At 42.4% G+C, this 15,342-nt stretch overlaps 1 protein-coding gene and 1 long non-coding RNA gene across 4 annotated transcripts in view; one reads left to right on the forward strand and one right to left on the reverse strand.

The window, feature by feature from the left end:
* Nucleotides 1–15,342, reverse strand: part of SLC24A4 (solute carrier family 24 member 4) — a 114,925-nt gene that overhangs the window by 64,081 nt on the left and 35,502 nt on the right. The gene's annotated exons all lie outside the window — the stretch shown is intronic.
* Nucleotides 11–10,514, forward strand: LOC310707244. 2 transcript variants are annotated; one of them, XR_014526403.1, is made up of 5 exons: nt 11–32; nt 2,315–2,343; nt 2,678–2,726; nt 4,864–5,072; nt 10,165–10,514. It is a non-coding gene; the product is annotated as an uncharacterized lncRNA (long non-coding RNA). The 2 variants fall into 2 exon arrangements; XR_014526404.1 differs by lacking the exon at nt 11–32 and adding an exon at nt 441–1,448.

Raw genomic sequence — 15,342 nt, forward strand, 5'->3', positions numbered from 1 at the left:
GAAGAGAACAGGAACCAGAAGAGGTGCCAAGGGTGAATATGAACAAACTCCCATAAAGGGTTTTTTAATTCAAGGAAAGACTTTGAAAATGGAGGAAGGCAAGATAATGGCAGTATTAATGGACAGTGAAACATCTGTCCAGATATAAACTGACTGCAGGAAGTTCATTCTCAGTATATGATGAACACATTCACAACAACAACAGCAACAACATATTTCTGATACCCCCACCCATCTGACTGGGTTGCCCAGCCACTCTGGGTGGCTTCCAAGAAAAATACAGGGGGGAAACAAACATGAAAAGCTTTCTGAAACAGGGCTGCCTTCAGATGTTTATGAATTTTTTTATAGCTGTTTAACTCTTTGGCATCTGCCAGAAAGGCATTCCACAAGGTGTGGGTATGGCTACTGAAACGGCATTTTCCCGATTCCCTGTAATTTTACTTCTTGCAGGGAGATAACCTCCAGAAGGCCCTCAGACCTGGACCTCAGTGTCTGTGCTCAACAATGTAGGCGGAGATGCTCCTTCAGGTATACCAGGACAAGGCCATTTAGGGCTTTGAAGGTCAACACCAACACTTTGAATTGTGCTTGGAAACATACTGGGAGCCAGTGAAGATCCTTCAGGACCGCTGTTATATGGTCCCGCTAGCTGCTCCCAGTCACCAGTCTAGCAGCCGCATTCTGGATTAATTGTAGTTTTCAAGTCACCTTCAAAGGTAGCCCCATGCGAAACATGTCTATGGTGAAATGGTACAAGCTAAACTCATGGAGGGAGAAGGGGGATCATGCCTGATGACCTATCTCCACAGGATCCAGTTGCGCCTGGATGCCTATTGTCTTTAAACCAGACTTTAAACCAGCGAAGGAACAACCAAAGGGCACCATTAGTCTTGCTGGATAATATAACATCTAAAGAGAGTCTAAATCTAAACCTCATTAAAATAGAAGTGAGGCATATATTCAACCATGTCCATTTTAAATAATACATCTTTCCAATTATAGAGCTTGGGGTATTTATTTTGGTATGGCAAACTATACTAACAGAAAAGCACCAACATCACATGCCAAAAATGTCTTCAGTATTCAAATTTACATTCACCAGGGTAGTCCCACACATATTAAGTGTTGCATTTATGATGTTAATAATATTTTTTAACCACCTTTCATTTTCCCCCCAAAAAACCTGGACTTGATCACTTTATCAAACTCTGTATCCTTTGCCAAAGATTGCTCAGCTAAAATAACTGCAAAGTGAGAACATATTTCTTGGAACAGTGGCAATTTCATTTTGTTATTAATTTACTTTACTGAAACTCCACAAGTTAGTTATTAGTACACTGTGTTTTTTGTATATTTGAGTCACTCTGTGGACAATTAGTATTTTCAGGAGCACTGGCTGTGGAAATGATAGTCATCTTCCCTTCTGCCTCTGCTGGAGAAGCTACGTAAGTTTGCCACCCTTACTGTGGCTGTTGACAAAATACAAATCCTTCCCCTCTCCTGACACTTCCACTGGCTGTGTCCACGTTAAACAACACGTGTGATCTTCTTAATGGGAACCCTGCTGACGTCTGATATTGTTGCTGATACAATATACAAATCTTGTCTCTCATGCTTGCACTTCCAGGGGTAACTCCATGGAGATTATGCTACGGTAATCTAAATGGGAGGTTACCAAAGTGTGGATCACCATAGCAAGGCTATCCTGGTCCAGGAGAAGCCACAGCCAATAAGACTTGGGAAAATGCACCAGTAGCCACCAAGATCACTTAATCACATATGATTGCACCCACTGGGTGGCAGTAGTGATGACAAAGAGAGCTTGACTCTCTAAGGACACAGCATCTTCAAGTGGCTGTCAAGCAGCCAAGCTTCTCAAGTTGAGGATGTGGCTGGTTGCTTCCATTCTCCCTTCTGGGTCAACAATTCCCCCTAAAGCTGAGCGCGACAATTTCCCAAGGCACTTTCAATTATTTAATGATTTTTTTAAAAAATCATTGCAGTGTGTTCAGGTACTCCGTAAGGACTACATCATGCCCTGTGGGCATTCCGGAAATTATGGCCCACTGAAATTAATAAGCATGGCAAATTTGGGTCCATTAATTTCAGCAGGTCTACTCTGAGTAAAACTTATTTGAATACAACTCAGGATCTCTACCTGCTTTTTGGGATGGAGCTTTCTTTTCATCTTCTCCAACCCACAAATGGCTGATGGGTGAGTGTATGATTAGCTGCAATTATTGGAATAACTCTGCTCTCATTTATTAGTTCATTCTCAACTTTGGTCTCTCAATTTGGTTTCATTTTTCAGATGCATGTCCTGAAGAGAGAACTGTCCAGGTGTGTTCATTTTCCCCAAATTTCCTTTTATGATGTCAGATGCAAAGAATGTGCAATATCTTTCTCTCTCTCATGGGTACATATCTCAGACCTTCATTATCTAGAGATACAACTGACCGCCAAGCAGACTTTCTACTTCTAATATTTCATACCGTTAAAAATATCCAGTTTGTTTGTTTTCAGGAAAATCCTCTTAGACCTTAAATGTAACTTGCTAAGCCAAATGCACCATTTTTGCTCATTCTGATTACACTTCCAATTTTTGCACAATACCTTTTTGGTTTTTAATCTTTTCTTTGTATGACGCAATTTCACTTCTTTTTCTTCTATATAGTTTTCATTTGATTGGATTGAGGATGCAGCCTAAACAATCTTGCTAAATAGTAAGTGTGGGAAATAAAACATTTACCTCTTTAAGCATCTAGTGTACCTAGAACGATGCCCAAATTTCCCCAATACATAGCACTCTATCTATCACATTTCAAGTATCATCCATACCTTGCAAACATCAAGAGGAATCTGGGCAGATGCATGTAATCTTTGAGATTTATAAATTATTGCCTGACCTAGAATTATTTAGATACTTGTTTTCTTTTGATAATGTCCTGTAAGCCAGTAGTGAGCAGACTTCAGGCTACTTTGTTTTTTAATTAGAGCTCTAAGGCTTAAGTGGTATACTAGCATCTCAGCAGGTGGGCCACTTGATTGCTTACCAGGTGTCAGGATGCTGTCAGCGGCTACCGGCTGGTTTCCCAGGAAGTATAAAGACAAGGGAAAGCTTCTTACCGTCCTTTTTTATTTCAATACTTACATAGAGAGGCTATAGAACCCATTATCCTCTTGGATAATGGCATTGTCCCAAGTGAATGTCCACCCCCGTCTTTCCCACTTCCTCATTTGGGTGCTGCTACGTGCCCTCAGTCTTTAAGCTCTTTGCTCTCCTACTGTTAAGGCTTGCCAGGTTCTGGGAAATCGAGGGTCTGGGATGCTTTCTAATGACACCCTGTTAGCCAGCTGCTGCTCTAGTTCCTTCCCACCTTTTCCACCTCATCTGTGACCCTCTGAAAACCACTGTTGTAAATCTATACTGTCTTCCTCTCCCTCCTCCCTGGAAGGGTCAGGATGGGGAGGCAGTCTCCACCATTCCTCCTCTGTCCAGTCGCTGACACCAGGAGAGGGGAATGTTGGAAAGGAGGTTGTCACATTGAACATGCACCAGTAGAGCCAGGCCAGCACTCCTTGCCAGTGCTTTTACACCATGCTGACCTCCCCACCATCTTGGCCCTCTCCCTCCCAGTATGCAACAGTGACCTACCTGCCAGGAAGTAGTGTACCAGTCCCATTCCACCTAGCAAGCTGCTTCTGCCCTGAGGTATAACACCCAGAGCCAAGGGAAAAGAAGAGACTCAGGAGGAATATGGACACACCCTTACAATTAAAGAACATGGTGCCTCTGGGTGCATACTAAGCCCAATAATTTGTTTCCAATTCCATAATCGTGCTTTCAGTCCTTTCAAACAAAGATCCACTCCTCAATTTCCTTCAGGCTGGCTTAATTCTAGCAGCCTAGCAGTTGCTGCTATTGTTAGACAACTGGGAGTGAGAAAGTGTTGCCAATCTACTGCAATTCACCCAGAAACCTACCGTGTAGGTGCTGATCTTCCCCCTGCCCACACCTGATGTAAGGCAGTGAGGCAATCCAAAATGCCAATAATGACCGGAGAATGTGTGCTTTTGGGAACAGCCAATTTTAAAATTTCAGTTTACTTAATTAAGTGACTGAGTGCAAGGATGTGTCTCCTGCCAGATTCATCTGGCTTCTTGCCGTGGCCATTTCCCCCTAGGGCTTATTGTAGGCGATTAAGGCATTTGCTGGAGATGGACCATCTCCCTGAGCAAGTCAAGTCCACTCTGCTGTTAATCAACTGCAATCCCACAAGTTCTAATCAAATGTAAAACTGTGGTATCCGACACCCACTGATTGCTAGGTCAAAAATTTCAACCCAAAGGTGACAATCTGGAACTGTACTGCCTGAAATAAAGGCTTCTGCCTTCTGATGTGGAGCTAAGGCGCATTGCTCAAGTCGCACATTAGCATGGTGCACTGAGAAAAACCAGTGTTATTATTTGTTAATAGAGTGAAATGTTCTGAGAAAACTCTTGATGCAAATGTTTTATGATGCCAGCTGATCTCTTGGGATCCCCAATTAAGTTCCAAACTGGCAGCGAGCTCTGCGATTTTAACGCCTTCTAGCCTGAACATGAATATGACCCAGCCTCACTCAGCCTTGCCCCACCATGAGCTCAAAGCTAATTCGGAGCTAGCTGTTATTCATCATCGCTGCTAAGGTTCATGAGCTGCGTTCAAAATCCATGATTTTCTCCTATGCTTTTTAAAAATACTTTCCTGAAATTAAAATATCAAAAAGCTTTGCCTAGTGCTGTCCAACATGTCAGAATGTTGGCTGTTCCTAGCACAGTACTCTCAAGTCGCCCAACTTGTGCCTCTTTATCCTGCAGCATGAAGCTAGGATAGCCTTCACCAACGATGACAATGTACTGGAACTGCCAGCTGCACTGGGAACTTTCACAGAGCAGGCCTCCTGCTCCCACCTGTCTCACAGTGATTAGGCAGAGAAGATCATATCATCTGTCACCATCAACCGTGTCTCTCTTTCTGTACGGGATACAGAGAAGGAGCTCTCCACCTTATGTTACAGAATGAGCAGGTTGGTACGGGAGGAGGCATACTTAAATATCCTGGACCCAATCCATTCAGGACTTGCAGTTGGGGCCATTTGCTTTATGAGGGTCACTACACTTCTTCCTTAAGAAGAAAGATGGAGGGGATAGCTTGTCCTCAATATCCATATGTGAGGAACTATCTTTAGAGTTTAAAGTGCCCATTTCCTAGTAAGATGGTCCACAGATACTTGCTGGAGTCCCGCAATGTATGAGAACAGAGGCCAAAAAAAAAAGGTTCTTTATACATTTTAAAAAGCAGAAGCTTTCAGTGCATCGTGCCTCTGTACCAGAGAATAACCCCTGCTGTGGGAGTAGCATAGTACCCATCCCACAGGCATTAACAAGGTGAGATGAAACTCTCAATGCTCACCTGGAAGCATGAAACATCCAGCCTCATTTCTATTGTCCCTCAGTCAAAAATAGCTGTTATGATTCTGTGCACAGCATGCATTCATATTACAGCCCATGAATTTTCCTTTGCTAAATTGCAACATGCAAGAAACAGTAGAACCCAGAAAGCTTTCATGTTTTTTTCCTACTGTGGGCACTTCCAGACAGTTGCTATTTAGCATGTGGGATTCAACTGCATACTAGCAAATTCAGGTTCCACAGCTGAACAGGGATTTGGTGATCTTGTGCAACAAACTTGCTTCCCCCCAAAATGGATTTTTTGAGGTAAGGAAAGTGACAGGAAAATGCACTGGAAAATCGTGGGACAATTGCTTGATGTGACATCATATTAAAAGGTAAAAAAAGGTAAAGGACCCCTTGGATGGTTAAGTTCAGTCGAATTCAACTATGGGGCGCGGTGCTCATGTACACTTTCAGGCCAAGGGAGCCGGCGTTTGTCTGCACATCTTTCTAGGTCATGTGGCCAACATGACTAAACCGCTTCTGGCATAACGAAACACCTGACGGAAGCCAGAGTGCATGGAAACACCGTTTACCTTCCTGCCACAGTGCTACTTATTTATCTACTTGTGCCGGAATGCTTTTGAGCTGCTAGGTTGACCGGAGCTGGAACAGGGCAATGGGAGCTCACCCCGTCGTGTGGATTCAAACTGCTGACCTTGTGATCAGCAAGCTCAAGAGGCTCAGTGGTTTAGATCACAGCACCACCTGCGTCCCTTGACATCATATTATCTCCCCACAAGCAAATCAAAATGAATAAATACTCAATTAGCAGCCAACACTGTATTACCTCCCAGAAAGCTTTGTTTGAATAAATCTGGATGTGAATGCTCAGGAAACAAGTTGTCCAGAAGTGACCTGAGGTAGTTCAAAGCCGTATTTGGGGTTTGGCATCTTATTTGATGGAAACTGGAAGAGTATTTCCATCACTGCCCCGCCCACCTTTTAAACAAACTGATACAAAAGGAAGGGAGGAACTAAAGTGGATAAGAAAGGAGGGAAAGGAAAGGGGAAGATAATGCCCTACATTAATTCATGTGATGCATCTTTTATGATCACAATCCAAGACGTTGAGAAATCACTTTATCCTAATCTTCTAAAATAAACCCTCTCCACAAACTTAATTGAACTATTGGGGGTTTTGGATTTATTGACATATGCCAAAAATTTAGGCCCTGCCCATCTTCACCATTCTCCCCTAACATTGTTGTCATCATCAATTACTACCACCAGGTCTCAGTATGGATTATGACTATTATGGTGGCAGGTACAACTCTCTGGGGAGAACATTCCACAGTCAGGGAGCTATCACTGAGAAGGCTGAGTCTTATATTAAAATTATATTAATAAGATGAAATTAAGAGAGAGAGAGAGAGAGAGAGAGAGAGAGAGAAGGCTGAGTCTTGTGTTGCCAACATCTGCACCTCCCTTGGAGGATCCAGTGGGTGGAGGCTATCTCTAAGGTACTGGGGTCCTGAACACATAAGGTTTCATAGGTCAAAACCAGTGAATTGATTTGAGCCTGGAAGCTAAATGGCAGCTAATGCAGTTGTGCCAGGATTGGTGTTATATGATAAAACCTCCTACTACTAGTCAACAACCTGGACCGCCTCCTCCAGTAAGGAACCCTTGTTTGACAACAATATCTCAAGAGGCAATGAAACCTTTGGAGAACAGATGGAGAGAAGGCAAACCACTTAGAAGATAATGTATTTCACAAGAGAATACATCTTTCTATCTGTCTTGGGAATTTTCCTGGCAGGAAAGACTGTGGGGAAATTTCCTGAGCCAATCTGAAGGCTCACAGACGTGTGTCAAGCACCTTCATTATATAGTTATATAGTTTCCCTCGCATGCTGAAGATGCACCTCTTTGCCTTGAGAAAAATTATAGTAATTGTTGACCAGCTGCCATTTGGAATTAAGATGGCGGACTGAAATGTGACCATGGCATGACTCTGCCTGTAGTCAAACTTAGCACAAGGCTTCCCGAGGTGGGGGAGGCCATCTTCATTGATGCTTGGATGCTGGGGGGCACTTTGAATCAAACTGGTTGACTAAAACATGGCTTGGGAGTGGCTTTGCCTGAATTTTGGCATGACAGGTAGAAACTCACAAATTGCACTGTCCATTAAAAAAATCATCATTTTTTTTTATTTCTGCAAATGCCAGAGCAGTGTCATGCGCTCCCTGCCAATATAAAATAATAATAATAATAATAATAATAATTCTGCCTCATCCTTCCACCTGCTGTAGCTACTTATCTTCTTCATCTGAACTTTGTAGTACCAAAAGGATTATACAGATGCGTTCACATCAACAATTGTATAGTGACTTTTCTCCTTGCTGTTCAAGCCGTTCTAGGAGAGCTGCCCCACATGGTTACAAAAGAACAATATAGGAACATAGGAGCCTGCCTTTCACTGTAAAACCATTGGTCCATTTAGCTCAGCATTGTCAATACTGACCAGAAGCAGCTCTCCAAGAGTTCAGACACAGGACATTCCCAGACCTACCTGGAGAATGCCAAGGATAAGATGTGGGACTTTTTGCATGCATATACCTCTAATTGAATAATCTCGGCACACCACAGGGACATCATGCTATTTCTGTTTCGGATAACAGGCCTGAATGTGATTTTTATTGTAAGGATCTTTTGTAAGCTCCTTTGAGAGGGCTACAAAGTGATAAAAAGTATTATTAATTATTTTTAAAAATCAGAAACCACCCCTCTTATGCAATACTTTCCTAGCCCCTTATGAATCTTTCCTCTTTCCAAGCTGTCTCCTTTTTTCCATTCTTTTTCAAAAACTGAAATGTAGCGTTAAGCTGTGTGCTTTCCTCTTCAGTGCTGGAACATAAATCTATGGCAAAAAACAGTATGGGGTCACATGTAGCCATAGTACCATGAAGCAAGTGGGTGTGCACCAACACCTGGAGGGAGACCCCCCAAAAAAGTGTTTCTGAGCTTCCCAATGAGGAACAGGATAGTAGCAAATACTCATCCTTCCCCTCATGTATCTTACCTGTTTACAACTCTCCCCTTTATATAATTAAAACAGTCGTATATGCTCCAGGGAAAGCGTAGTGGAGATGGCACAGGCACTAACTAATTAAGTGTTCTATAACATAAAAAAGCACTGCTAGCAGATTAGGCTAGTGGCCCTAAGCATTCTGCTCTCACAGAGGCCAACGAGTAAAGCCTACAAGCAGCAAATAAGGGCAAATAGCACTTTCCTGCTCAAGGAACCTCCAGACCCTGGAATACAGATGCCCCCCTCTGCCTCTGGCACTACAGGTGCTACAAAGCCATTGCGACTACTGACTGTTATCCTCAATGACTTTCTCTCATCCCCTTTTAAAGCTATTCAAGTTGGTGGCCATCACTATCCATGGATAGCTCAGAAGGTAGAGCATGAGACTCTTGATTGTGGGTTCAAACCCCACCTCAAGCAAAAGATCTAGATGGCCCTTGTGATTCCTTCCAACTCTACAATTCTATGATTCTGTGGATCTTCTGGTAGCACATTCCGTACTTTAAATGTTCAGAGTGGGAAATTTCCCTACTTCAAACACGATGAACAGTTGCAGAATGAGGTTTTCTTCTCTCTCTTTTTTGTTTTGGTCCCCACAGCTTGCCGTGGGAGAAGTTAACACTAAGTGTGGTGAGGGTGCCTCCCCTTGTACAAATGTTTGTTGTTGTTGTTTAGTCGTTAAGTTGTGTCCGACTCTTTGTGACCCCCATGGACCAGAGCACGCCAGGCACTCCTGTCTTCCACTGCCTCCCGGAGTTTCGTCAAATTGATGTTGGTAGTTTCAAGAACACTGTCCAACCATCTCGTCCTCTGTGCCCTTCTCCTTGTGCCCTCCATCTTTTCCAACATCAGGGTCTTTTCCAGGGAGTCTTCTCTTCTCATGAGGTGGCCAAAGTATTGGAGCCTCAGCTTCAGGATCTGTCCTTCCAGGGAGCACTCAAGAGTTGATTTCCTTAAGAATGGATCAGTTTGATCTTCTTGCCGTCCATGGGACTCTCAAAAGTCTCCTCCAGCACCATAATTCAAAAGCATCAATTCTTTGGCAATCAGCCATTTTTATAGTCCAGCTCTCAATTCCATACATCACTACTTGGAAAACCACTATACATTTTATGGCCACTAAACATTTGTACATCACTACTGGGAAGCTATGGTTTTCCCAGTAGTGATGTACAAATGTTTAGTGGCTGTAAAAGGTATAGGGGAAAGCGTGGCAAACTGGGTTTCCCACCTTGAAGGAAAGGTCTCCCATCATCTACTTTACAGGGAAAGGATATTCTGCTACATGCTACTACAAAGCACAAAGAGGATCGTTAGAAGCTTTGCATGCTTTTGCTCCCAGCATTGCTTTGTCATTGCTATTTCATGTATTTGTTTCAGGCTCCCACTTGATCTCTTGCCTCTTTTGTTGTTGCCTTCATTATTTTATTGAAACCCTTATTTCTGTGAAGCACTCAAGGTCATGTCTATCTGAAGAATGAGGCCACTTAAGCCACGCTTTGGAATTAATAAATGCTGAATAGGTAAATTTTTAAAAGGTCATAATGCATTTTTGAATCCTATCTTCTGCTGGAATTCAATTAAAGGGAGGCACCCAAGTGTGAACCTAACCTTTGGAAATCTAACCCTAGGTGCTGCTTCCAATTCAGGATTCGCTCGCATTTGCCGTGCAAAACAGATCATTTCTCCAAGCAAGGCTTCTGTCTTTCCAAATATCGCTTCGTATGATACACCTATACACCAAGGAAGCAGAACCGGCAGTCCTACAGAAGATGGACCCATTAACCCCAGTCAGCATGGCCAATAGTCAGGGAAGATGGGAGCTGGAGTCCTACCAACACCTGGAGGGCCGCCGTTTCCATGAGAAGAGCCCTGGTGGATCAGGCTAATGGCCCATCTTTTCCAGCATCATAATGGCCAAACAGATCCCTACGGGAAGCTGAAAAGCAGGATCTGAATACAACAGCACTCTCTCTACCTGCGACTGGCAGGGGGTTGGACTCGATGGCCCTTGTGGTCTCTTCCAACTCTATGATTCTATGATTCTATGATTCTATGACTGCTAGCAACTGGAATTCAGAGGTATACCGTATTTTTCTGTGTATAAGACATGGGTTTTTGCTATAAAAAAACTAGTAAAAAATTGAGGGTCGCCTTGAACACAGAACGTGGGCACCTGGGGGAATTTTTAAAATATATATATATATTTAAAAATAGTAATTTTTATTGGTATTTTCCACATAACAACAAAAAACCATGAAAAATAACAATACACAAAACCAAGCATATAAAAAACCAAATCCAATCCTACAAATTAATAATATAAATACTAAAAAGGAAAACAAACATTGACTTCCACCAATCCCACATCACCTCCTTTACCTCTCATTGTATCTTCCTGTTTTCCTGATCATCTCTATCCTAACATCTAGATATAAATTCCTCTTTCTTATCCTTTCACTTCACAAGGTTATTCCAGACTCAGCCAGATTTCTGTCCTCGAACCTTGGCTTTTAAGGTATTCATTTAGGCACTCCCATTCCTTTTTCACTTCACTTTTTGGTTTTTGTCTTATTATATCTGTCAAAAAAAATTTGACAGAATTTTAAAGCATATGTCCGGGATTTTGGCTTGGGCGGTCTGAGGCGGTCCCTCCTGCTGCCATTCCCCCTTTCTCTCCCCCTCTCCGGGCTGCATGCTGGCGACTGGCTCGCCTCCTGAAGCCTCTGCTGGCTCAACCACCGGATCGAGAGCAGCTGCCACCGCCGCTGCTGAGAGCTGCCTCAGCTACTTCTCCTTGCCCTTCTTTCCTTTTCCCCCTCTTCCCCTCTCAAACTCCCACCCTGGCCCAGCCCGCTCACCGCCTTCCTCAGCTCAGTTTGCTTGATGGCATGGCCCAGCGCAGAGTGCAAAGGCAGCAGCTGCCACCGAGGGGGAGCGTGTGGTGCCCCAGTTGCTGCCTTTGCTTCTGCACCTCAGTGAACTGCATGCACCTCATGCTGGAAACTTTGAGGGCAATCACCCCCCAAAAGATCAGCAACATGCCATCGCCAATCATCCAGATTTTCACTTCTATTTTAGGGATTCATTTTCTTAATTTTGGGTTCAAAAAAATAGGGGTTGTCTTATACATGGGGGGCGTCTTATACATGAAAAAATACGGTACTTCCTCCAGCAGTGGAGGTTAAACACAGCCACCATGACTAGACGCCATTAATAGGAGGTGGAAGTTGAATGGAAGGCCAAACATTTTTTTTTTTTCATTGTAGAAAAATACACATTCCATACATCCTATTCAGACACTCTGGGTACATTCTAGAGTAAAATTAGCCTGTGCCCTAGGACTAGGGTTCCTTAGAAATTTACCAGGAAGAAGCAAAAGTGAGTCCCATTTTGCAGTGAGGCAAAAAGTGGGGTGCTGGGGTCTAAAAAGCTTTCTGTAGACCAGCATCTAGCCATAAAGTACCAAACAAAAATTTAAAAAACATAGAATTGTCATTTTTTCCATGAGAAAAAAAATATTTGAAATCTAGATATGAAATAAATTACAATACCATAAAGACAGATGCTTAGAATAGCAATTCTTCAAAAAAAAAAAAACATTTTATGAGATAAAACACATGGTTTTCTTGGTAAAAGTTGTCCTACATAGCAAGGGTACATAGGACATTTGCTTTATTGTGATTTTTCCCTAGCTGGTAACGCATTATACAATCTCCTTTTGTAATATGCTGCGGCTTTAAATAGCACACAGTTCTGTCCTTTTCTATAATCCCTTCAGAGCCCCTCTACACATCATTCAGATCTTCTTTGAAATTTCACATCAAAATTTACATTTCAGGAATGGTATTTTTTTAATGGTTTTGGTTTTTTTTTGCTGTTACTTGCAATGCAATGAAGAACAGGCGAGAGTCTATTTAAAAGCTCAAGAGTGACATCTAAGATGAGTAATACAATGCTAAGCTACTTTTCCATTGCTTTTTATTTTAACATCGGATTATAAAATTATCTTTAAGAGAAAGTTTGACTAATGAGAAAGCAATTGCTATCTTGGTAGCCTAATGCCATATAAATAGAATGATAGCTGAAACTAGGTCATGCCAAAGCATGTCTACTTAGAAGTAAGCCCCAAGGAGCTCACATTGGACTTGGGGCTACATAGCCTTAACCTTCTACTGTACCGGACTTCACAGACTTTATATGTCATTAAACAGCCACCATTTACAGCTACTTTATCCAGATCACTGCATCATAGTAAAAACTATAATTTTTCTTCCATCATCCATTTCTTTTCAATCGCAAACACTAATTCGTGGACAGGGAACCTGTGGCATGGAATTTGCATTTTTCACAGCCGTCACTGGGTCAATGTCTTCATCGAGCCACTACTATAATCCCAAGGTCTCGTTCCTGGTTAGTCAGCACCAGTTCAGACACCCTGAGTGTATATGTGAAATTAAGATTTTTTTGCCCTGACATGCATCACTTTACACTTGTTGACACTGAAGTGCTTTTGCCATTTTACTGCCCATTCACTCAGTTTGGAGAGGTCATTTCCAAGTTCACAGACTCTTTTTGTTTCAACGACCCTGAACAACTTAGTGTCAACAGCAAACCTGGCTTTCACCTCACTGCTCGCTCGTAACTCTAGATCGTTTATGCACAAGTTAAAAAGCACAGGTCTCAATACTGATCCAGGGCTGCGTATATTTCTATAACACTCCTATAGATCTCATTTATTTCAGTGTGGTTTTCACAGAAGTTCCTGGTGGATTGTGACCAAGTTTTGTAAGGAAGGGTTATTTGACACTTGAATGGGAGGAACACCAAGAGAGAGTGTGTGTGTGTGTATACAGTGGTACCTCAGGTTACATACGCTTCAGGTTACAGACGCTTCAGGTTACAGGTTCCACTAACCCAGAAATAGTACCTGGGTTTAAGAACTTTGCTTCAGGATGAGAACAGAAATCCAGTTGATCCCTGGATGGGATACTACATACACCCTGCCTTGAGTTCCACAGAAGAAATGTACAGTCATTTTAGACATACATGGGTTTAGAAGGCATTTACCTTTCCATTTTCTACCTTGCCCCCCTCATCTGCAAGACTATATATTGCATACATTTGAAATATCATGAGCCATCTGCAGGCAAACCATGTAAACATCATTAAGCTTTTTAAAAGAAAAAAGTGAAAGAAAAATTATATACCTCTGTAACAAATTAAGCAAGCACAGCAACTCTAACCTCTTTTCAGAATTGTGAAAAGCTAATTGGTTTTAAGACTTTTATAAAGAAAGCTGACAAGCACCTTTAACCTGCCTTGTAAGAACCAATTTGCTTTGGGATTTTTCCCCCCATGGCGTGTCAGATGTGATTCAGCTGAATACAAGGCAACAAAATACTTAAAAAAATAATAAAAAATCTCTAAAGCACCAGGACTAATAAATAATGTATACTAGGACTCTTTCTTTGCCTTATTTCAGTTCCAACTTTTCCTGCATAAATAACACATCTGCCGTCCCGCCGAACCAAGTCACATAAGGACACATTACAAAGCTTAGCCAAATGGTTTGCTTTTAGTACATTTTGGTTACAACAAAAAAATGCCAACAAATCTAGATTGAGCAAAACAAAACAAAACATGGCAATAATCTTTAGCAGTGATCATAAAATTTGTCAGGAGGGTGCTGCAGCCAGCATAGTACAAATGTATGGTTGTGGAATGGAAGGTCTCCCCATTGAATTCAGCAGCCTACGCTAGCATCAGGTTAGGCATCAGCTCAGTGAGCATAAACTTTCCTGATTTGACTGCAGGAGCAACTACCTCCCTGCAAGTTCAGCGGTGCAGAATTTGCCTTGCAGGCATAAGGTCCCAGGTTCAAACCCCAGCATCTCCAGGGTAGGGGTGGGAGAAACCCCCATCCGAAACCCTGAAGAACCACTGTCAGTCAGTGTAGGCAATGATGAATAAGCTAGATGGACTGATTGTTGGGGATTCCATTCCACCCTTTGCTGCAGACATGGGATTGTTGCGTGTCACATGTCTGTTTACATTCCAGCACAGATTGCTGGCGTGAGCAGAACTTCCGCTCTGTACAGCTTTTGCTTTTCTGTCTCTCTCCGAGAAGACCGCAAGGAGAGATGCCATGTTTTCTTTGTCCTGATTTATGTATAATAAATGCTTAGTTTAGTATGTGTCTACAGCCTCAAGCCTCTTCTGTTGTGCAGTTTACACTGCTGAGTAAAGTGTGCTCAAGTCTGCAAGCTTGAGTCACTGATCACATCGGAGCAGTGGTTGAGGGATCTCCGCAGCAGCAAGGCTGAAGGGAGACGCTCCAGCTGGGGCTGAGCCAGCTGGCCTTTTGACCCCCCAATTCCAACACTAATGGCTTGACTCGGTGTAAGGCAGCTTCCTATGTTCCTGGCTTTATTCTTTCTCAATTAAAATAAAGTTGTTAATGATAACATCCAGTATGGGTTCTTTTGTGTCTTAATTTCCCATCTTAGAGACAAATTAAATTTTGTTCCCAGCAGGGACAATGTGCATATGTTTAGTAGTGGGATCTGACCTCTTTTTATACTACAACTGGTTTTTAAGGGATTTTGGCATTATGAAGCGCTAACCAACTTGGAAGACCTGCTGGGGTACTACATGTCTATTAGGAAGTTTTCTTTGTTGCTTTCTAATAAGGATTCGCAACAGAATGAACTACTGAGCATTCTTAGGTTTGGGGGTTCAGTGGATGCACCACCAGGACTTCATCCTGCCAGAGATTTGGTGGTATGAATATAAGAAGAACCTTGCTG

The sequence above is a fragment of the Podarcis liolepis genome (genome assembly GCF_965112155.1).
Source record: "Podarcis liolepis genome assembly, chromosome: 1".
Lineage (NCBI taxonomy): Eukaryota > Metazoa > Chordata > Lepidosauria > Squamata > Lacertidae > Podarcis > Podarcis liolepis.